This window comes from Uloborus diversus, chromosome 3 (assembly GCF_026930045.1).
Source record: "Uloborus diversus isolate 005 chromosome 3, Udiv.v.3.1, whole genome shotgun sequence".
Lineage (NCBI taxonomy): Eukaryota > Metazoa > Arthropoda > Arachnida > Araneae > Uloboridae > Uloborus > Uloborus diversus.
In genome coordinates, this window is record NC_072733.1 from 87,073,734 (window position 1) to 87,099,200 (window position 25,467).

General features: G+C 33.9%; 1 protein-coding gene across 1 annotated transcript in view; it reads right to left on the minus strand.

Moving 5' to 3' along the window:
* Positions 1-25,467, minus strand: part of LOC129219304 (ninjurin-B-like) — a 109,826-nt gene that overhangs the window by 37,954 nt on the left and 46,405 nt on the right. Inside the window, exon 2 of the mRNA XM_054853647.1 lies at positions 7,662-7,758. The gene's annotated coding sequence lies outside the window, so the exon portion shown is untranslated. The remainder of the gene's footprint in view (positions 1-7,661; positions 7,759-25,467) is intronic.

Genomic DNA, 25,467 nt, shown 5'->3' on the forward strand with positions numbered 1-25,467 from the left:
CGTTTTCTTTAAAACGGAACGGATTAGTAAAACATTTCAGCTTCATTTCTTTGTACACAACACATTTGAAATACATTTTAGCACATATTCAGGCAACTGGAACACTTAAAGAATTTCAAATGTGTACCGATTATTTGCAGTGTAGAAGTAGAAAGAAACGAACTTCATAACCAAATATAGTATTGCATTTAATGCATCATTAAACGCAGGCATATTTTCCTCGAAAATGCTATTTATTTGTTTTGAAGAGGACGTGCCGACGCATGACAGTGTATAAATATTTTTTTTCATTTGATAGACAGTGTCCGAAATTATTTGCTATTTCAAACGTTGAAACGCTCTGGTAAGAAATGTTGCTTTTTTATGGCTAATACATTGCTGTGGGATGGTAAAGGGCAGTATCTGCCGGAATGAGTTTCTGAGATATTTAAAGAAAAGTGTTTGGATTGCTTAGTAACAATAGGTAGACGTCGGAATTCGACGTATTTTCGTCCTTTCTTTTCAGTAGAAACCAAATGAGTAAACTTGTAGCATAAAGCTAAAGTATACGATACATGACAAAAATGAAAAAAAAAGAAAAGAAAAGAAAAGGCCGATGCTGTGCTTTTCTTTCCCAGATAAGTACAAAAAAAATTAAAGAAGTCTTCAAATTTATTTCTATTTAATTACAAGGAATCGAAACGTAATTCGTTTTAACAGTTTTTTAAAATTTATCCGGTACGATGTCGTCCGGTATGTGTGCAAATTTTTGTATTTTCATTATGCAACATACTTCATATCTATTCTGAAGTATAGAGTTGTGGACAAAATATTTTGAAGAGCTAAAAAGTAAGCTTTAGGGTCTGGTGGGGGAAAGTGGTCAATGGGGGTAAAGTGGTCATACGTCAAATAAATGGCTATAACTTGGAAATAAATGTTCGAATGAATGTAAAAATTTTATTTTAGGATAGGGCAGTTAGAAACTACATTTTGAATACAAAATTTCACATTTGGCAAAATTTTATTTGGGGAAAAAAAAATATTTGTGCAAATATGAAAATTTTTTAAAATCTAACCACCTCTTTTAACTTCCTTGCGAAATTTTGTTTGTTAGAATTATGAACAGATTGACTGCATAGGAAACTTCCTACATGTCTCAAGAACATTTACTCATTAACAGTTAGCTTAATCTGTTTTGGATATATTTTTTAGAACAGATTAAGTAAGATGGGGTAAAGTGGTCATAATATTAGGCTTAACAAATATTGTTCTTCTAATGTCATTTAATCGTTAAGTATAAAGCAGATATAAATTAAATATTAATTTCACTTAATATGTATTGTTTTTGCAGTAAACGGGGTTGAATATACGAGTATATGCGTATGCATATCCATATACTCGTGTAGGCACGAGTATATAATAGACTATTCACGTAAATGCACCAATAAATACGAAGTGGGTAGCTGCAAGTATTTTTAATCTATACAGATATACATTCGACTGTACACGTATATACTCGCTTATACTCGTATATATATATATATATATATATATATATATATATATATATATATATATATATATATATATATATATATATATATATATATATATATAAACACTTATATACTCAAGTAGACACGTATATACGCGTACGTACTCGAGTAGACACTTACATACAAGCATATGATATACAAGTATACAGGGTGAGGTTACACTTTTGAGCAAATTATTAAAAGGTGTTAGAGGGGAGGATAAGAAGCAAGAATCATAAAGAACATATGGTCATAAACACCTTGCTGACGCGCTACATGCACGCAAAGCCAGAAACTGATGGATGCAATACAGGTCATAAGTTTATCGCACAAAAACAATTTTACACAACATTTTAGGTCTCAAGAAAGGTTTAAAGCGATTGCTAAAATTTGCGGCTTGCAGCTGTAATACATGTGCGTCACAATCACAAAGTACTCTCTTCTGCAATAACGAGACTTTTGAAAAACTTTCATCAGTCGCTGTGCCTTCGTTGCGATGCTTGTATTAGAGCTACCACCGGCCGTAACTTTCAACAACTGCTCTAACTATTTCTTAAAAGCTAAAATATTGGGTAAAATCATCTTTGTGTAACAAATTTATGATTCGTTTTGAATCCATCAGTTTCTGGCTTTGTGTGCATGTAGCGCGTCAGCGAACGTAAGTTCCTTATAATTCTCTGCTTCTTATCCTTCCCTCTCACATCCCTTAGATTTTTGCGCAAGAGCTTGGGTTCACTCTGTACACATGTATATAAGCTTATTATACTCGTGTATACATACATGTGCTGGTGTATACACGTAAATGTACACTGGTGTGCAAAAATTAAGGACGAAGTCGAAAAATTAGCATATCAGCTGAACGAAGAGGCAGAGCGGACAGAAAGACCAATCAGGAGATTAAGTAAGGTGATGTACGGTAGCACATGAGCAGATATAAAGGCAGACGTAATGGGGGAGTGTATGTGTAGTATAAAGCATGTTGTCGGTGTAAGATCAGTATTTCTGGCAAAGAAATTGCACGCCGTATAGCAGTTAAAATCACACCGAGTTGCTGCCTCAGCGAGAAATGGCGAGTAATCAATCTGTTAGATGACATCTGGATGCTTTTACCCGAGGTCGAATCATTGGGAAGTTGGAGGAAGGCCGCAGTGTGACAAGTGTGGCTGCAGAGTTCGGAATTGCTCACAGCATCGTTTCACGACTTTGGAGACAATTTCAAACTACAGGAACAGCTATCCGGGGGTTCAGTAGTGGTCGTCCACGAGGAACCACACCCGCAGATGACCGGTATATTGTCTTACAGGCCAGAAGAAACAGGCGGAAGACAGCGGGAGAAATCGCTAGACACACGACACAGGCGACTGGACGACCGATATCGAGTTTTACCGTGGCCAGAAGACTGCACGGTGGTGGTCTGTTTGCACGACGCCCTATATGGTGTGTACCTCTAACGCCTGCCCATCGGAGAAGGCGTTCTCTGTGGTGCCGGGAACACCGGAATTGGAGAGAAAATGAATGGGGACGAGTACTCTTTACAGATGAGAGCAGATTCAGTCTGAGTAGCGATTCTCATCGCATACTCATCTGGAGAGAGCGGGGAAGCCGCAATCATCCCTCGAACATCAATAAAGGGACAGGTATGGAGGTCGCGGTGTTCTCGTTTGGGGAGGCATCATGCTTGGTAGTCGTGCAGACCTTCACATCTTCGACGCATGTTCAGGTCAACGGGACCCGTTATTGTAACGAGATTCTTCTTCCATATGTACGTCTTTTTAGAGGCGCTATGGGTCCGCAGTTCCTTTTCATGGACGACAATGCACCATGTCATCGCACAGAAGCTGCCGAACAGCTCTTAGAGAGTGAGAATATTGAACGTATGGATTGGCCGGCACGATCTCCGGATCTCAATCCCATCGAGCATGTATGGGATTTTCTAGGCAGACGCTTGGCAGCTCGTACCTTACCACCAGTAAGGATTCGGGAGCTTCGATTGGCGCTGCAAGACGAATGGGCAGCAATGCCTCAACAACTCCTTGACACCCTCATTCTCAGCATGGGCAGACGCTGTGAAACCTGCCTAGCAGTCGGGGGAGATCATATCCCCTACTAAATACCGGATGTTTCTTGCTGGACACCCATCACAGGGATGTTTCGGCCTTCAGTCGCATTGCGCTCCATTGCTACTTTTTCAATAAAGCTTCTTTTTATCTCTCTGATTTCTCTTTTAGTAAGTGTTGCTTACATTACACATGTCCTTACGTATTGGGGATCTTACGGTATTAAATGTGTTGATTTGGAAAGCTTTTGTACAAAGTTATATTGAAAAAACCGTCTCGTCCTTAATTTTTGCACACCAGTGTATCTATATACGTCTATACAGGTACATAATCGTGTTTGCACGTATACATACGTATAATACCGTTCTTCACAATATATATATATATATATATATATATAGATAGATATATATACGTATATATATATATATATATATATATATATATATATATATATATATAAACACACACTGGATGTATCTACGAATTAACTCGTGTATACTCGTATGTGTGTATGTACACTTATATATGCGTGTATACGTCTACTGTACACGTATATACTCAGGTATGCACGTTCGAGATATAAGTGCATGCACGCATAGGACACACGTTTACACCCGTATATACCCGTACAGACACGTGACACGTACATACACGTGAAACATATGTACTCGTGTAGACACGTATACGCTCCTGTAGATAATCACATAAACATGCTTATATACTCGTGTATACACGTATATACTTGAGCAATTACGTGCATGCATGTATCTGATGCATACATGTATATACTCATGTATGAGTGTGTTTAGTAATGTTTACACGACACGTATATACTCGTGTATGCACACATATATGCTTCTGCATAAACTTGTAACTATAAAAATAAACGAAATATACAAATATTAAAGTTGTTTATAATGGTTTTGCATCTATTTTTAACTATGACCACTTTACCCCATGCTTTGACCACTTTCCCCCACCCCATGGGGTAAAGTGGTCATAAATACAAAGGGAAAAGAAAGTGTTATAAAACTACTTAAATCAATATTTATTTTCCTAAAACTCAATGTACCGTGTTCTTTAATAATGCAATGTAAAATAAAAACAAAAAAGTTTAAGTGTTTAAAGAATTTATTGTATTTATTATTTACCTCTAAGTTGAAAACCTACGGTTTTATAACCACTTTACCTCACCAGACCCTAAACCATCTGCGATTATGCAGGTCAGCTCTGGGTTGTTTTAGCAGTCCTGAGTAATGAAAACATCGAGGGTTTCAAAAATTCCCTAGGCTTGTAAATATTTTCCCATGCTGGAATTTTGCTCTAAAATTTTTCTTTTTTTTTAGCTTATGTGTCGCACAGCCGAACAAGAAAAGTCGACTTTGAAACACGCTTTGATTGAATCACTAATCGGCGCACATGTCTATAAATTAAGTAATCATTGATTGATTGCAGTAAAATGAATTCATTGTTGAAGTTGACGAAATGCATAAGGATATGTGCATTCTAGGGATATCAATTCATGTCTCCGGCTTCTTAAGGTTTAAAGGGCTAAGACAAGGCGGAACGGTTGTCCATGGATGTCCTGTATGCAACGGTATCAGTATTGATCTGGTAGATATTGATAGTCGGGATGAGACAGAGTTATATACATACAGACGCGCCTATATTTTAGTAGGATAGATTGAAAAACAATGTACATGGTTAAAAATTAAAATACAAGTAATCGATATGAGCAAGCATAAATAAAGATAAAAACTCAGCTCTCAAGAAAGAAAATAATTTTTTTATCAGTCTGGAAGAGTTAAGGTTACAGGCACAATGATATAGAGCGCACAGTTTAATGGAAAATTTTGGGAAAAATTTGACTTTCCAACGGAAAGAGATTTCATTGTACCTGATAAAAACAAGATCGTAATTGTGACAACCACAAATATTTGTTGGTACTAGAAGAGTCCAGTCCTACTTTTCTTTCAGTTTTGATTTATCAAAGTAGTACACTCTTAGGTAAACTTGATTTTTCTCAAAAGTTGCCACATTCCTCCCTCATCATGTGAGTCTTATACCTCCCTCATATGAGGGACGTGTGGAAAAGAAATGTCAAAATAATTTTAAATGTGTAAATAAAGTCGAGTATTTTGTATTTTGCTGTGTTCGTATTTTAAAAAATAGCAGGCATTTAGTATTCGCGCCACAGTTCTCCATCATAATTTTCGTCACGTTCCCTTATTTACCATCCTCATGAAAGAACAGCATAAATAATAATGTATTTTGAGAATTTTAATATCTGCACTTTAACAGTATAAGAGTTTGTTTTTATTCTATATATTAGATTCCCACTGCTTTTAGTAAGTTAAGTGAAATTTTAGTTTAATGCGGTCAGGTGGATAAAGTGATCTTAAATTGAGCTATTTTCAATTTGGCTAGACTATACTTCTGAAATTACTTAAAATATTTGCCTTTTTTGAGATATATCTAGCATTACACACTCTAAAAGTGCAAATTTCTTTTTATTTGTTCCTCTTTGATCAAAAAGATGTTTAACCATTGAATTTTAAAGCATGCTGCTTTAATTTTACCACATAATGTAGAGTAAAATTCATACAGAAACTTATACAAATTTTAAATTTCAAATCAAAAGCAGATAATACGCACCTTACTAAAGATTGTTAACTGTAGAATTATAGTTTAAATTGAATATAAGAAATTTGTAGTTTCCTCATCGATTGGGTATTGGTTAATCCAATATAAAGAAGACATTATTTTGCAGCTTCATCTACATCAACATATTATAAAAATACATTTTCCTAACAATGAATGCTTAACGAGTTGTTTAAAGGCAACTAAACCCTTGTTTGTTGAGTTTGACGTACAAAAGATAGAAACAACTTTCGACCGTTGCACTGAACCCGTATTTACAAACCAGTATATAATTTGTCTGAACCAGCTGGATATTAACCGTTTGAATTCTTTCTTATTACGTTTTCTGCATTGCAGCAGGTTTTTCTTTTTTGGCAGTCATTAAGGAACAGCAGGCATTTTTCTTTTTCTTTATTTTGTAGGCTTAAAGATAGGCAGCAGCCATAGCTTCAATTAGAACAGTTTGTGCTTTTCTATAAGCATTGTCATTTTGATCTAAAGTTAATGAAGGCAATTTTTACTTTATTGGATATTAGACGCTAAATTATATTTTGAATAGAAGGGACCATACTCTTATTTACCCACGTTTCAGCTCAATTCTGTGAGCACTATTTCATGTTTTCCAGCTCGGATGCGTGTTACGTTAGATCAAGCATGTCTTTGATAGCTAATGAATGTTATTTTGTTCCAAAACCTGAGAAATATGTGTAAGTTGACCACTTGTGGTGCACAACTTTTGTAGTCAACTTAAAAAGGTGGTGGTGCACTACTTTAGTGACCGACTTAAACAGGTGGTCAACTTATAGATGTTGATTTATATGATATAGGACTATGTATTTCTGTACCTGAAAAATGCAGTCAACTTAGACTGCTGGTCAACTTAAAAAGTTGGTCAACTTTGCAAGTTTTACTGTATCAACTTATATTCAAACCAAGTTTCACCAGAATCTGTCCTATAGTTCTGGAAACAATCGACCAAATCTGAAAAGCTTCTCAATTTTGAACACCAGTTTTAAACACCAGTTCAAAAATATAAAATTTACAAAAGATCCCTTTTGTAAATTTTATATTTTTGAGAACAAATTCAGTAAACAATCCTATTATTAAGCCTAATATAATATTAATAAATTGCGGCATATTTTCAGTAACACATTAAGTCAAAACTCGCACTCTCAGAAATGCATCTTTAAATCTCGCGGCATTTTTGTCATGGTTAAAGAAATGATTTCACAAAAATACTTTGATTAAAATTTTCATCAAATTGACTAAACTTTTTGTCAAAATTTCAAAACTTTCCTCAGATTGAAGCATGAGTTTCTGACACATTTAGGATAGCATCGTCATGAATGACAAAATTTGTCTTAACGACTGAAGAATCTTTAGCAGTGAGTGTGCATTTGAGTGATGCAGTGCATTTGATCATGAATTAAAATTTTATTTTACTGACCTCGAAAATTTGTTGATTCTATTTCATTGTAGTATAGTCCCAATCATCAATTCAGGAAAAATGATAGAACTTTCTTCTCTCTGCTAATACCCAGAAACTGAAAGAGAATATTTCATCAGCTTACAACTAAATGTTTAAATATCACAGTACACGAAAAATTTCGTAAGAGCATTTGGTGTCTTTTGTTATGCTAGAAGTGAAAGAAAAGTGCTTATGAGAGACACCTAATTTGAAAATGTTTTTTGTAAAGGTTAAGAAAACTGCTGCGTCATCTCGTCGCAGTCTGGTTTCGTAAGAGAGTTTCGGGAGATATTCATCACCAGACACACACACACGCTCATTAATAATTTCTGAGTTCCTCAATGGAAAAAGTAACTTTAGGTAGAAATATTCTTTTCATATCGGTAGAATTTATCCTGTTAAATAAATTGAAATCATCTACTTCATCGGAATTTTTTTCATTTTAAAATAGCAAAAGGTTGAACTTATCAGGAAAATATGAACTTGAAATGTATTTTTTTTTTTTTAACTAAATTTAAAAGCAAAGCTCGTTGCCGTTTCTTAAGAGCAAATAAAATTTTGAAGAGCAAAATTATTTGCATGCTTTTTACATGAAACTAATCTTAATTTCTTTTTCAAGTACTATCTTTTGTATTCTTGATTATGAAATCAGTTTTCAGGATGTTCAAACCTACGGTGTAACCCTCGAAACTTTTCTAGCCAAGGTATGTCACTCAACTAAAACTTATTTAATCTTTAAAATGATTGACAATTATTGTTTTTTGCTAATAATAGTTTTCTCTTGCATGAAATACGTTAAAAATTTATAAAAATTAAAACAATGAGGTAAGTTATAGTACTAGATTCACTATTGAACCTTTTTGAAAATAAGGCCAACAACAACAACAATTATTATAATAATAATAAATAAAAACAAAAAACACGACTGCATAGAAACCAAAAAAACTAAAAAGAAATGAACCCAGTTGTTTAGACTGTTATTAAGTACTACTGAAAAACTACACCATTGAAATAGTTTTATGATCGATACACACATAAGACAAATCATGAATTCAAAAGCAGATTAGAAGGATCAACAGTCGAGGCCTATTCAGATCTAACGGGGTTCCTTAATTGGTGAAAAAGGAATGGGCCTCGACTAGAGATGAAAACAGTCGGAAAAAAGCAGGAAAATTTCCGAAAAAACGGAAGAAAGCCGTTTTTGTTTCGAAGGGGTTTATTTCCACTCCGGAAAAATTGAAAAAAGGACTGAAAATTTCAATTAAAACTTTGCAAGAAGTTTTAATTGAAATTTTCAGCAAAAAGTGATTAGAAATTTCTCACACTTAAATTCTGATGCAATTCCCCCCCCCCTTTTATGTTAAAATACTGTCTAACTTTAATGCAAGTTGTTGTATGATAATATAATTTGCATATCGATTAAAAAACGTTTAATAATACTTTTTGCAAAAAAGCTTAAATTAATATCCTTAGTGAAGAATTCATTTTCCTTCTTAAAAAACAAACAAGCTTAACTTTAATCACAAAACTATGTTTCTGCTGACTGTATGAACCAAATGTACAGGGCGCGGCAAAAGAAACCCGGGCAAGCAATTTTCCATGAAACTTTATTAAAAATGAATAAATTAACAAAACACGAAAAATACTAATATGAGAAGACCTTTAGCAATCATTAAATTTAATTGGTTTCAAACTGGCAGTCTTTTGCAGTATTACAGAGATGCAACTGCTTATTGAAATCTTCATTAAAGGGCCGCAAGTCCTTTAATCAATCCTATTCCCTATAAAGCAACCGCTTTAGAAACTTCAAACTTATGTGTAGTTTACAGTAGACCTTTGACTCTAAAACAGGCCATACAGTGTAATAAATGGGATTGAGGTTTAGCAAGTAAAGCGTCCCCTCAAAAGATGATATCATGTCAAAAACAATGCGCCTTACACCACTCTTGTCTTTTTGGCCATATGAATCGGTGTGGAGTTTAAGGAAAATGTCTAGTCTACATTGCTGAAGTGCTCTTAGGCTCACAGAAGTACAATAACTTACAAAATGTCCTTCTGGTTCACTTTTTCCTTCATTTTACGGTCCTCATCCACAAAAAGCTAGATATTTTTTTGGTCGCTTATGCTGATTCCGTCCCAGACCAAACCTGACTTCGGATTTTGGCGATGTTTAACATTTTCTAAGGTGCTTGGCGTGTCTACAGACCAAATACTATTGTTCTGGGGGATATGAGCCCGTTGAACGGTAAATCAGTGAAAGGTATCTCTTCCAGCGTGGACTTGCGGCTCGTCTCAAACGTTTTTGGCATCTTTGGAGTCATACGAATGCCTGAACTTTTTGAAACTCGTAAAACTTCTGTTTGAGCTGTTTTTTCCCTTAGTCGCAGTTATCGGTTACAAATTCCCATCTTACGAACGACTTCTCTCGTGGAAACCCAAGGATTTCATTGAACTCACTTTTGGATGACCTAACGATTAACTGAAATGTTCACTATTCGTATTTGTACACTTTCCGGACATCGAATATCATTTCCATGGCACTTGAAACGGCATACCGTTTCAAATACTGTTTGCTGAGGCACAACAAGCAAACAAACTTGTCGTTCTACTTGGTTAAACAACTTAAAATAGACACACAATAGCCAATGTTATTGGTTGAATGATGCCTTGACTTATTTCTGGTGTTTAAGGAAAGCTCTCAGTTATAAAACAAAAGTTTTTTTTTTTTCTAATTAATCTTACCTTTATGTATATTTCTGTCAAGCAGAAAAAAAATGTGTAGAAAGCATATATTTTTTAACACTTAACCCTTTATATGTTCCAAGAAACACAGAGCTATAAGGAACCCTAATTTCATTCATAAAAAAATCAAATTTTCCATTTTTTTCCAATTTTGCCCGAAAAAAAACCCGGTAAAAAACCGGTTTTTTTCCCAACACTTTAAAATTTCCGGAAATTTTACATCTCTAGCCAAGATTGTTGATTCTTTTATTCTGCTTTAGATTTTATGATTTGTTTTATGTGTGTATCGATTATGAAACTATTTCAATGGAGTAGTTATTCAGTAGTACTTAATAACATTCTAAACTACTGGGCTTATTTCTTTATATTTTTTTTTCGGCTGTTACGCTGTCGGGTGTTTTGTTTTTATTTTATAATTATTTTTTATTTTACACTTTTTTTAGTTAATTTTCATTGGCTTAGTTATTATTATTATAAGACGGTAAATTTCGCTATCTCGTCATTTCATTGAGAGTTTATATCTTCAGGGGTGCCCTCTTAGGTGGGAGAGGAGGGCATGGCGCAGACTGCGGCATTGAATTTTTTTAGGGGAGCGGTGTTTCAAAGGGTAATTTTCACATTTTTTGGGGGAGGGGCTCTTGCTTTTTGGGGGAGAGTCTTCGCGATATTTAGGGGGGAGGTGCGCCCTTGCGCTTAGGGAGGGGGAGCAACCCTGATATCGTGAGTATTATTAAGTAACTTGCGGTGGTCTATACTATTGATTATTAGTCCCTCTAGGGACCTAACTGGGTTCAAAGCTACATATGCTTGACCTTTAGCAAAAACGCGGAACTTAAGTTAACAATAGCTCGGTCCAAAGTAGTTCTTAGGAGCTTGTGTACAGCACCACCTCAGCAAAATATGAATGGCAACATTATTCGTTCTATTTTACCCTGACCACGAAGTGCATCGAATTATGTTGTTGATGTTTCGATTCTGACTCCTACTTTAGGAACATTGTTTTTAATTGCTTTGTCATTAAATTCTTATATAACAGCCCGTATAACTCATGACGACGCGAGCTCAGAAACTTCGTCTGTCAAATCTTTCTGGCAAAACTAAAACAGTCCGTCAAGAAAGTACACGTCGCGAAACTCAGTCTCCTGAATCACAACAAAAACAAATGCAACATGTTAGAGATCAAATTCGACTTAATTATGATAGTCTTTTACCTACGACAAAGAAAAATTTTGTATAGCACTACAAAAAGAATAGCGGACTATCACAAAAGTCGGGAATCTAATCAAAATTGGTTTTAGTAGACTTAGTAAACAAAAAATGCGTGTGACACTATCCGAGTTGACAATATGGCGACTGGTTGTTGCTCTAATGAGTTTTGATTACTGCCATGTGTTTGGTGACACTTGCAAGGTTAAGACAAATCGATTGACGTAAGAATTATCTAAATTGGAAAAGGCGTTTAGCCTCTACAACGCCAAATAAGAACAAACAAACAAACATACAAAGACTCATAAACACATTGCCCTCCTTTGCGTCGCGCACGCGCAGTCGGGTAAAAATAGGCAGTAATGGGACTGTCAACAGAAGTGAAAACCTAATGAATTTGGTGTGTTTGTGGCCGCGCGCGCGAGTGTGTGTATGTGTTGTGTGTTTAATTTCCATTTAAACTAAATCGTAGTTTCTAAAGTTAAAATTTTATAATTTGTACATTCAAAATAGTATCTACAGTACTATATCTCGTTGTGCTAAGATTGCAATCACTGGACATTGTTAAATTAAATTCGCCATTGAAAAATTCAATTAATGTTACATTTTTATAATCTGCAAAGTTAATGTTGAAATCCTTACTCAAAATACATTGGCAAATCATCAAAGCTCTTCACAATTGTATCTTGAAGTAATGCAAAAGCTTCTTAAGAATAAATGAATAAATTTTCATACAGAATTTCTCGTATTGCGTTTGAAGACTTATCCGGTGAAATATAAATCGCAACCATTTCAATTAGCTGTCCATTTTCAGAGTTTCAACGGCAAACACAATATCTCGCCAATATCAGAAATATGTTTTTTCTCATCTTAAAAAATATCAAGTGTGCCTAACGAAGTTTTCACTTCAAAAATATTATGTAAGAGTGGGGATCGAATTCACGAGTTCGGTTTTTGAGACTGACGCGCTGCCGATCACGCCACTGAGCCTCGTAATCTTAACAAAAAACAAAATGCACGTAAAGGAGCAGAGAGACGCTGCACATGCACTGTGTTCCAAATGTCGGTGAGGGGACGGTCTTTCGGTGTCGCGAAATGGATGGTTTTTCGCCAGCTCTAAAATGCTCAACGCACCTGAAGTTTTTCCCTCAATAAATGATTATTATTATTATTATTATTGTTGTATAAATCTCATTCATTGATCAACTGTTCAGAATTATGAAACTTTAAAAATAAGAGATGACAAAAGTTTAAAAAAGTGCACATTTAATAAAACTCATTCCTTTGTAACGTAATTTTGTAATTTCGTAAGGAAGGAAATTTGGGTTTACGTCGCTGACAAAGAACGAATAAGGATCAATCCACGAGAAAGTCGCCCCTTTGTCCCACATATGACGCTTCATATATTTCGTTAAAAATTAATAATTTTAAAAGGAAATGACGAATTTTTTTTCGAAAGAAATAACACATAAGTTTGTAATTTGTTAAGCAGAATAAATGTGTTCATAAATATTTTAAAGTATTATTTTTAATGAAGTATATGAGGCATCACGTGTGGGACAAAGGAATGACTTTTTCGTGTTTCGTGGAATGGCCCATAAACAGCTTGCGGCGAGAAATTATCTCTAAGTATCTGTTAACGAGTGTCCAAAAGACATATGTTTATTATTTGCGTCTTACTCCGTAATGTTTTACAAATTAAAAAAAGAAAAAAAATCTTTGTCCTATTTTATGAGTTAAATGAAAAAGTTGATGTAAATAAATTGCAAATTTTGAAGAAAAATACTCCAATATCTACTTTAAGAATACAGGAGAGTTCCTGCAATATACATACATACATACATATATATATATATATATATATATATATATATATATATATATATATATATATATATATATATATATATATATATATATATATATATATATATATATATATATATATATATATATATATATATATATATATATATATATATATATATATATATATATATATATATATATATATATATATATATATATATATATATATATATATGCATACTTTCAATTGCAAAATAGTTAAAATTAGATACAGGGTTATGATATTAAGAGTCTGAAGCAAAAAAATTAAATAAATAAGTATAAAAATACGAAATCTAACTTGTTATATGGTCTTAATGCCCCCATCATTGTATTTAGTGAAATAATGTCCAAGGAAAAAATATGAACATAAAAATTTAAAGCGTGAACGACCAAAATTCAAGGAGATATTCGAATTTAAACTTAGTAGGGACAAGGAAGGTGCGATGAGGGCAATCTGACAAATTTTCAAAATTAAAGTTCTAAGATGTAATTGTAGGCCATATTTGATATTAAGGAAAGGGATGACATGAAAAATGGGGTTAGAATCTCCCTCCCGTAAACTCTTTGAAATTGAAGTTTTAAAAGGGCTTTTGGAGATGTTAGAAGAACGAGTTTGGAAGCCCTCCCACGGGTAATTTTGAAAAATTTGTCTTAATGACGCAATTGCAGACATTTACGATAGTGTGAGGTTAAGAAAGGGATTCAGTGACTTTCCTTCAATAATTTTTCAAAACTGAAATTCCAATTAAAAAAAACAAAAAAAAACAGCAATTCTAGATGAATTTTTATCATGTAAGAGGGAGTTGTTTCGAAACATCCCGCAATCCCTACGAAATTGAAGCTCTAAAACTCAGTTTCAGAACAACTCTTTCAAAGTGAAAGAAATAGGTTCTGGGGCTTCCTTGGATAAATCTCTATGTTTTAGTTGTGTGTGATAAAAATGATGCGTCCGCCCCACGCATGTGCAGATTAGAAGTAGAGGTAAGGTGAAAAATCAATCGCACCCTTCTTGAACACTGTACAATAGCTCGATTTTGAAAAACCACATTCAATTTCACATATACAATTTGCACACATACAATTTTAAAACCTTGTTTAATCGCTAGATTTCTCACAAAAGGTGGGATTGAGGATTGACAGCGAGTGGTGTAAACCACAAAGCATTCACTTTCATATCTCGGTGAAGATTGTCGTACTTATGGCAATTTTTTGGTTTTGAATTGTTTTTTCGTGCTTGTGATTTTCCTAAATGGAATAAAGGGAACTTGCCGAACATAAAAAAAAGGCTAGATTTCGTTTTTTTTCACTATTTTTTTTTTCGCTTCAAACTTTCCATATCGTAAATCCGCATCTTATTTTGACCATTTTTGCAATGGAAAGTATTCATCTAGGAATGTCCATCGCGAAAATAGAGGTTTTGCAGGTGAAACAGTGACATGCTGTACGCTGTAATCAACGTATACTTTAAACATTTACAAAAATTTAAATTTAATTTTTTAATTTCTGTACTAAATCACTTCTAGGTGCTCTATCTACTTGAAAATTTGTAGATACTATTTAACGTATACTTCAAGTTATTTAATTAAAATTTTCAGTATTTGTAATTTGGTTAAAAACTAAAATAGCAAATCCGCTGAGCCAAAAGGGTAGTAAACAAAATCCTGGTTTTTTGTTTTTAAATTGAAAGGCAAACGTTATTAATTTTTGCTTTCAAATAAAAACAATATGTAGAATATTTCTTAATTCATTTAGTAAACTCTTTTAAAATCCAAATACATAGAAAACTTTTACATATTCCATAAAAACCAACAAAAGAAGAATGTATGTATCGTAATTTGAGATTCATATGAGTTTAGTAAAACTTACTTTAGACTGAAACTGAAAATAAAGATCGAGTCCTCCCTGTTATACGAATAGAGAGAAATAGAAAACTAGCTTACGATTTTGGTCACTTTCTCCGTTGCTTCGAACGTTCTTGAATACGGATAGAATTGTCCCGTGTCTATACGTTCTTTATTCGTTACTATCTTCTCCACATCTTACAAAAATTCGATCAGTTTTTTTATGGTATTTCAGCCGCAACGTGCACGCACCAACGAAAATTTTTCCTGGGGGAATTCTTTAACATTTTTAACGTTTAGTTAGCAAGCTTTTATGCATGTTATTTTAGCCTTGATTTTAAGAAAACTATTTAAGCATTTATGCCCTGATTTTAAGAAAACTATTTAGGCCTTTTCCTTTATTTTCATCATTGTGAAATTGTTAAGCTCATAAGTTATTTTTAAGAAAAGTTCCAAATGGAAAATAATTTTAATTTCTAAAACAAAACCTAGAAAATAAGAAGAAATGTGCTTTTTAATCCCGTATCTCATAGCCTCATCAAACCATATAAACGTTAAAAAAAATACTTCGTAATTATTTACCACTGTTAAAAGAACGCAAGTCCCATCTTTTGTATGCACCAGGCAAACGTTTTCCTGCTCTGCAGCTAAGTAGTGATTATGTGACTTACGTCAGTCTGACTCTGACTCTTAGGTAAAAATATTGTTAGCTCAATTCAATCAGTTCATTAAGTAAATGGTCGTCATCATATATATATCATGAGGTGACGAAAAGAGTTACATTATAATGATGTATGTTTTTCTTTTTAAATTCAGAGAAGTTCCAAATATTAAGAATTATTCAGAGCAGTAAACGTGTTTTTTTAAAAATATGACCGGAAAACGTTCAAAAATTTTTCTCACAAGAAAAATTTAAATTGAGGCAGTGAGAAGCAAAGGGATACAAGTGGCAAAATTAAAAATTTAGAGATTACTAGTACAAATCTTAGGTGAACCCCTCCTCTATCTTGGGGCAAGAGATAGTACTAGTAGCCTTGGTAGATGCAGCTGAACAGCATGATTTAGAAAGAAAAAAAATCAATGAAAGCCTACCTAGGACGTAATCTCTATACGCATTTTACTCAAAACTTCAAAAAGTTCACTTACATCCCTTTGCTTCTCACTGCCTCAATTGATAAAACTAAATCATTGATTAGTTGAAATGATCTACTTTACCGTTCTTTATTGAAGTTTCAACTCCACGTGTCTTTTGAACAATAATGTGCGAAATTATTCATCATTTGAATAAAAAAATTACCTAAGTTTTAAGGTCAAATACAACCTTTCGCCAGTTTCTCTAGATAAATATTTTCAAAATTGTTGAAAAAACAACTGTTTCAGATTTTAACAACTAAACACTAGCTTGGAAAACATTTTATAGCAAAAGAGCAAAAGACATAACTGACTTATACCTACGCGTTCAAACCTCGGTTTTTTCGCCAAAATCAAACGTCAAGAGCTTCATTTGTAGTTCAATTGAGCACTGCTGTCGAAAGAAAAATCGACTTCAATTTACGCTTGAGTAACACCAAAGATTGGGAAGTAATCCACGTTTGGTCTGGATGAGATTGAAAATGTATCGACAAAGGGGTTTTCTTTATTTTTCTTCATCAAGGGGGCAAAAGAGAACAAATCCAGCTTTCACCTTCGGAGAACTCTAAGAATTAACCTTCTTATTTTGAGATAACTTTTAGTCTAATATAATGCATCATGAAGACCCAAGTTTTTGAAAACAGGAGAGCTTGAATGGATTAAAAATAAGTAAGATATAGCTTGTCATAGAAAATAGTAAATTATTTTTTTGCAAAGTTTACTAATTTGGTTACTTATTATACAGACACACACACACACACACACACACACACACACACATATATATATATATATATATATATATATATATATATATATATATATACCGGGTGGTTATAAAATAAGTAGGGAAAACCATGGTAAAATGGATACCCCGGGCAAAGCAAATATTGCCTATAATAGTCCAGTATCTGACAGCACTCCTGTAGGAAAGTTCGAGTAGGGAGAGTTTCTTTTCAAAAATGTTTAGTAGGTGTCCCAGAAAGTATTTTGGACTCGGTTGGACTAAAGCCCTCGAACGGAGAAGAAGTAGCGACATCGTTTTCCCCTATTGTCTGGTGCCGCTTTCAATTCTTATTGGATGTGACCGATCACGTGGGTCATCATTTGACATCTTGGGGCCAAAATCTGAGTGCTTACCGGTCTTTTAACATTGCGTTCTCGCTATTCTTGCTCATATTTATTTATTTGTATATTTATTTCTTCGTTCATTTGAGCATCTACTTACTGTGCCGCAAAGTGCGTTAATTGGGCAGGATCGGGCACCAAATTATATCGTTTACCTAGAGGGAAACGAAATAAAGAGAAACGTAAAATCTGGGTGCATTGAATCGGCAGAGATGACTTAACTTCTTTTATTTACCCCCCCCCCCCCCCAGTGTGTATCCCTGTATAACTCAATGATTTTTGTATATATTTTTAATATTCAAACTCACGTTTTTTTTTTCAACGCATCGTAGTTTAAAATATTTCATTCCTTGAGTTTTTACTTTTTTACAGTGAGATCTTGTTCATTTCTTCTTTTAGGATTATTTTAACAGAATATTTTTTTGCCATTTTTTGTTTTTCATAAAGTATTTACTGTAACTTTTCCGTGTAAACACGAATTTATTAAATGGCCAGATCCTTATTTATTTACTTTTCTTCAACAATAGCAATATATTTGGCCAAAATTTAAAGTTTAAATTATTTCAGCGCAGTTAATATTTAAAGCTTTATGGTCAATGCTTCTATTTATCTCAGATCTGTAATCTGAATGCTTGTTTAGTGAATTCGGGGAAAATGGCAGTGAAACGAAAGCAACATTTTGAAACAAGCAACTTTTACTTTTATGTTTAACAAAATTGTAAGCATGCATTAATGTGCAGTACAAAATCAATAACGCGAGTAATTAATTCATCTCTTTATATGTATTTTAAAACTTTTGTTTAAAATCTTAAGCTAATTTATTACTTTTACGCTATGATTCTGTGAGTTAATATGACAAATGTCTCCTTTAATTCATTATCATTGACATTTAAAAAAGAAAACAATCAATTATTTACGGACATTATGTTGTTGAGAGAGTTGATGGTGTATAAAAACATTTATACTAATCCAATATCTTACATTTTAACAATTTCGCAATATAAAACTTGAAACACTCACTGTATTTTGCTGTTATTTTTAATGAACATGCTACTTTGACAACATTTATTTTATTTTATTAAAAGGCAGAAAATCTTACTTTGCATTTCATAGCGTTACTCATTCTAAGTTTTATTTAAATCCACTTTTTGTAGTGAAACTTTAATGCTGAAGACGATTGTTTATATTTTAAGTAAATGATTAAATATAATTATAAGTTTTCAAAGAAGAATTCAATCCTTGAAATAAATAGCGAAAGTTTGTTTTAATCCATGAGTTTTATGGATGAAAAGAAAGCCACTTTATTTTTAAATGCTACATTGTTTTAAATTCGAAATTTCATTTCAGTTTAATAGTAAAAACTTATGTTCTATACAAACTGGAACTGCAAGTATTATATTTATATATTGGTTATGTTACTTTAAAATTCAAAGAATCAGTAGTTTAAACCCTTGTAAGATTCAGCTTAATTTTGTGTCTGTACGATAAAAAAAATCTACTTTTTGGTTAATAAAGTATATCTGCTGCGATTAATCAATGGATGATTAATTATTTATGCTATTCTGATAATCAATACAATCATAATATCTATTCTTTCAACATAAATAGCCTACTGCCATGCTTTCGGGGACGAGCGTAAAAAAATATTTCGCAAAATGGTCGAGAATTATTGTTAAACATCTTTTCACATTAAAATGCCTTAATATCAAATTAGTTTCCTTACCAAGTAAAAATTTAAAAAAAGTTAATGTGCATTCAAATCTTTTGTTATCTTGAAGAATCTAGGAAGATTTATTAACAAGGAGTTACTAAGAAACCACTATTTCATCATAGCAGGCATAGGAAGACAGCCGGTGTTTGGCCCCAACATGGCCGACAACTCCCCGTGTCGCTACTTAGGAGAAGGATCCAGGGCTTTAGGTTGGACATCCGCCACCTGGTCACTTCTCCTGCTATGACGTCATCAAAGATGGCGGCCGCTCGCTCTCGTGAATGCTTAGTACTTCGACAGGAAGATTGAGTACGGAGAATTTTGCTTCAATAATGTTTAGTAGGTGTCCTAAAAAGTATTTAGAGCTTATGTGGACATCTGCCATTTCGTACATTTTTTAGCTATGACGTCATCAAAGATGGCGGGCGCGCGCTTTCGTCCCCATATAAGCCCAAATTTATGTTAATACTTTACCAACAAAAATGAAAATTTAGCCAGTAAGTTACAATTAGTGCTTTTAAGGCAAATAACAATGTATTTTTACTACTGCTTTAGCTTATTTATTTTGCACTAAATAAAATTATATTTAAAAGGGGTTGTTACAAGTTGGTTGCAAACCCGTACTATTACCCTTACAGAAAGAGCAACAGGTTACTTCATTTGCTCTACAAGTACATTAAGATTTGGCACATTTCAAGCAATTAAATGCTCCAATAAAATCAGTTAGAAATCTCTGTAAGTTCTTTTCTGGCATCAAATCATCATCTACCACTGCAAAACCAAATATACAAGGATCTAAGTCAACAGCAACATCGTCAATACAATGTCGTTGTAGGTATGTGTAAAAATATGAACTTAATAAGTGGCCCTTAGCACTTCTGCTAGTAGGCGGCAAGTTATCAGTGTCAATATTTTTTGCATGATGATACAGCCATAACCTAAGTTCATCGAAATATTTACAAAATGACCCTTTTCGCAGTACTTGCACTAAGTATTCTTCTGCAGATTTAAGGCTTTGTTCTATATAAATCCAGTCAGACTATACGCAAAACTCTCCAAATAATCTACAGGTGCACAATGAATAGCAGATTTTTTGGTACCAAATTTACTTGTATAATCTGATCCTGATAGTGCGCGGATGGCAGGAAGCAACAAGCATAAGTTTTCACCTATTTTTCGGTGAATATCATTAACAAATAAGAATCGTGTATTATCACCAACTCCAGTACGCACCCCAAAGTTCCTGAACACCAAATCGTTGAAGAGTAAGATAGTAGAACAAAGCTAACACCATTATATCAGTGTCAGGGCTAACAATAATGATTTTAGTGAACCCACACAAGGATGCATGTTTTGAATTAATCAACATTCTGAAGTCAGCTTCCTCTACTGTCAGACAATTTAATTCTGGGTGATTTATCTGTTTTCCACTTTGCACAGATGTACAGTTAAATATTACATCATCCTCTTCATCACCATGAAAGGCACTAAAAGTGTGGTTGGTATTATGTGGTGTTTGAGTCAAAGAAGCTGTCACTGTATCAGCAATGAACTTTTGCAACATCAGTTTGTTTCTTGAAGATCCCCAAAAGCTGCTGAGTTGGACAGGCAATGGAATATCTTCTGAGATTTTGACCACATCTATAACGATACTGCTACCTTGTCTTTGCACCTTTTCAGACTTTTTAGGAAAAAATTTGCGATAACTGTCAAAAATGTAATCTACTCTTCCACAGTTCTTGGTGATGCTCCCGATGTATGACGAAAAAGCTGAAACAGCTCCACCAGAGCTTTTATTTTCATTTGTCATAACCTTTCGTACAGAGTTCATGACGTTGACTATAAAACAGGTTTTATCGTCAGACTTGAACCAGGTATCATCACTGGTGCTATCATAAGATGTTTCCAGCTCTTTTAACAATGCACTTTTTTGGGGTTTTACGATTAGCCCTTGGTCATTGAACAATGAACAGTTTTCAGATAGCTCATAACGAAAGAGCTCTTGCATGTCATACGAACGAGCTTGAGCTATTTGTATCATTCCGTGAGATGATATGTTCGATATCTTTTTAGTAACTTTCCTTGTAGCACCTATACTTTGCGCTTTGGTGCAATGAAATGGTGGCAACATGGCTTTATGGATGGTGCTTGATATTCTTACTGTTTTGTCCTCGCATCGTGTTTTCCGCAATGTACATATACATCTCTTCGCCGGTCTTAAATAATTTTAATATTTTTTTCTTTGTATCCTGGTAAACCAGTGCTTTTGTTAGCAGATTGTGCACTGGAATAGGAAGCATATGCATATCAAATGGATTACCTTTGTGTAATATATATTTAAACATTTAGACAACCTTTGCATCTATGTTCTGAGTTTTCTTCTTCGAAAATTCATGGTGAATGTTCAAACCTTCGACGAAAGCCACAGAATCTGTTACCTCTCGAAATAGATTTGATATCATCAAACGTTCATGATGCGTTATTTCCCATTCTGATACGAAATTTTTCTGTTTAGTTCGCCCTAAGGTTCCAGATGAGCTTTTTTGGGATCTATTAATGGTTTGTTCTAATGTCATATCCACAGCAACAGTTGAAAATTTAGGATCATATCGTTTCACAACATTTTTCCCCTTCATGAACATTTTATGCACCTCTGGGGCTGTCTTGGTTAGTCTCCTCATTCCTTCTAAATACAGAGAAGACCATCACTGATAGTTGACACAGTCAAATACGGCAAATACTGGTTGAAGTTTCTGCACTGTATCTAAATGTAATTCCCAAAGACCTTGTCTATCTGAACGAATCAAATTTCTGAGAAGTTGGACGAGTTTCAAAAAATTGTCCCAGTACAAAAATTGCTCTGACATTTTCCTTCCTCGGCTGAAAAACCTCTCAAAGTCCGAGAAGAGTTTTTCCACATTACCATCTACATATATATGATCCGATTTTTTTCCCATGCCAGAGAAATATTCTGCTGAATGTTTTGTAAGTTTTCAAACTCTGTAGCCTAGGACTCAATGGAACGTTCTTCCAAAAAAAATTTCACCTGCAATCTGAACATAGTTTCTCCCAACATGAACATTAGTCCTGGATCTGGTAGGAAAGTTTGAGTAGGGAGAATTTTTTTTTTTTTCAAAAATGCTTTGTAAGTGTCCTAGAAAGTATTTTGGACTCGGGTGGACATCCGCCTCCTGGTCACTTCTCCTGCTATGACGTCATCAAAGATGGCGTCATCTCGATCACATAAATGCTCATATTTATTTTAATACTCGACTTCATAATCTCAAATGCCATCCTCTGTCGCACTCATAACACATCATATAATTCAATGACTGCCAACTTACTACTTCGAAGAATAACAACGCGCTCGAATGTTATGTCTGCGCTGCCTATAGTGGCGCGCCTAAGTGGAGCGACTAATAAAAATTCAAATTGATTAGTCACACCAGGTGAAAATGGCAAATAAATATTTTTTTTTACGCAAATAGCTTTTGAGTATAATTTTATACGGTTATTCAACGATTGACTGTTAGAAAAATAATTTTAAAGAATGAATTTTCAAAAAGGAAAATAAATAAAAAACAATAAAATAAATTGTTTTAAAACTACTTTTTCTGGAAAGCTTTAACACTGTAACTTAAAAGCAAACTAGTTCATATAAATTAGTATAAAAATGCGCAAGAATCACGCAAAAAAGTCAAGTACTAAAATAAATGTGAGCATTTATGTGATCGAGATGCCGCCATCTTTGATGACGTCATAGCAGGAGAAGTGACCAGGTGGCGGATGTCCACTCGAATCCAAAATACTTTCTAGGACACCTACTAAGCATTTTTGAAAAAAAATTCTCCCTACTCAAACTTTCCTATAGAAGTGCTGTCAGATCCAGGACTATAACTCCCAAATTGTTTGTTGGCCAGCAGCCGCGTTGTCATAGCAAATGTCATCTGTTGCCGCTCCGTGTGCGGCAAACACGTCGGGACGAGTTCGTGTCGCGCTGCCGCGCCAGTGAGCGGACGGAGTATGTTTTTGGGAAAATAATATTAATTTGCAGAGGTAAATGTTTTGTTTATAACTTTAATACTATTTGTAACAGGTTCTTTGTTATGAGTAGGATTTGATGCATGATTATGTAGCTTTCAACTATTCGTAGACGACGAGTTTAGACTCTGTTTTTTTGGTAATTTGGGATAACCTCAAAAATGTACCTGAAGGGCAAAGCGGATTGGTCAAAGTGGATACCATATTCACTTTGCCCGGTCATGAGAAGTCACTTTATTCGAACCTGGAAGTCCTTCAGTTTTGTGATTTCAAGACAATGCTACCATTGGAGACAGTCCTTATACTCCCACGGGGTCTGAAACCTCTCCTAAGGAGGAACTCCCCTGGAGTCCATGGTAATGATGTTCCCGCCGCTTTATCCAAACCTGGATATTCTAAGAACTACTGTAGTCTTCTAGTTTTACGACCTATTCCTCAGCCTGTTAAACCAATAACAACAAGCTACAACGATCTACATTCCTGACAAGAACTCCAGTAAAGGAAGATCAGAAACAAAAATTTGAAATGGCAAGAAAGACTGTCATGAAGTCATTAGATGATGTTTCGACTAAAGATTCTCAGAAGATTTTAAATGACTACTTCCAAAAAAAAGTGTAAATCAAATATCTCTGCCGCAATACATAAAACTGCTTAATAGAATAATATGAAGACAGAATGAAAGAAATTTGAAGATGTAAGGTGAATTTTCTGTGATGAAATGTACATTGAAAAAGATGATCAGCCAACGGAAAACTGTACACAATGTCGTATTTGTACTCAGTGGTGTCACGAAGAGTGTTCAGTATTCAAAAATGGTGATGAATTTTGTTTGTGATGACTGCAATGGTTAGTAATGTAGAAGTTTTTTTTTCAAATATGCTCCTATAATTTTGGATGTTGATTTTTCTTAGTTTAATTTCTTTGTTTGTTATAATAATAACTTCAATAATTAGTATTGTAGCAAAAATGTTTTTTACTGTGTTCCTTTAATTTTCGATGTTTATTTTATTTTTAAGTTCAATTTCTTTATTTGTAATAGCTACAACAGTTAGCATTGTAGCAAAAAAAAAAAAAGGTTTTTAATATGTTCCTTTAATTTTCAAAGTTTATTTAATTTTTAAGTTCAATTTCTTTGTTTGTAACAACTAAAATAATTAGAATTGTAGCAAAAAAATGTTTTTTGAATATGTTCCTTTACCTTTCGATGATTATTTTATTTTTAATGTTTAGTTTTATGACAAATAATGTTGTTGTTCGCTTTGCACTAGCACTGAATCCACTTTACCCGGGGTGTTGGGCAAAGTGGATATTCATGCCATTGTTGAAAACTGGTCTTATATCTAAAAGTTCAATTAATATTAAGGACAACCGTTATTGCATAACGTAAGTTCATTAAATGAAGAGTGATTATAATCATTTGTTTCAACTTCCCCAGTTATAACTAAACGACAATAATCAAAGAAATCTTAAGGTATTCACGTTGCCCAGGTTCCCCTCTATCTATTGTAGCTTGAAGAAATAATTTGAATGAAACAAAATTTGGTACACTTATTAATCAGGAAAAGAAAACAAAAATGGATAAATGAAAAAAAAAAAAAAAGTTGCAACTATCTCCCGATAGGTGGAGTTTTTGAGCGTATAATGAGTAATACAAACAAAATAATGAAAACGTAAAACCGTATGTCATACCTTATTTATTGAAAAATGTTACATACAGATTGTACTTGCGCATGGAGATGCCGATCAAGTTCAGGTATCCACCTGTTCATTGAGCCTATAAAAAAGGATCTTTTTTGCTTTCATTTTGGAATCACTTACTAACTTCAATGTTGCCAACACGTATGTAAATTTTCATTTCATTCTGGCAACTCCTTGGTGTGCCGAATTACTGTTACAGAGTGCGTTATAAAATCACGTTGAAACCAAACATTTTGGCAGCTAGAAGAAGAAAAGGTAGGTGCCAATGACGAATAACTTTTACAAGCTAATTTCGAACCTTGCAATTGACAGTAATCATAAAACGGAACAGCTGACGTGTTACACGAAAAAGATGCTACTAGACTATTCAATTGTTCAAAATCTTGTTTTATTGCCCTGAACCATTTTTTTTTTTTTTTCGCAATTTGAAAGAAGA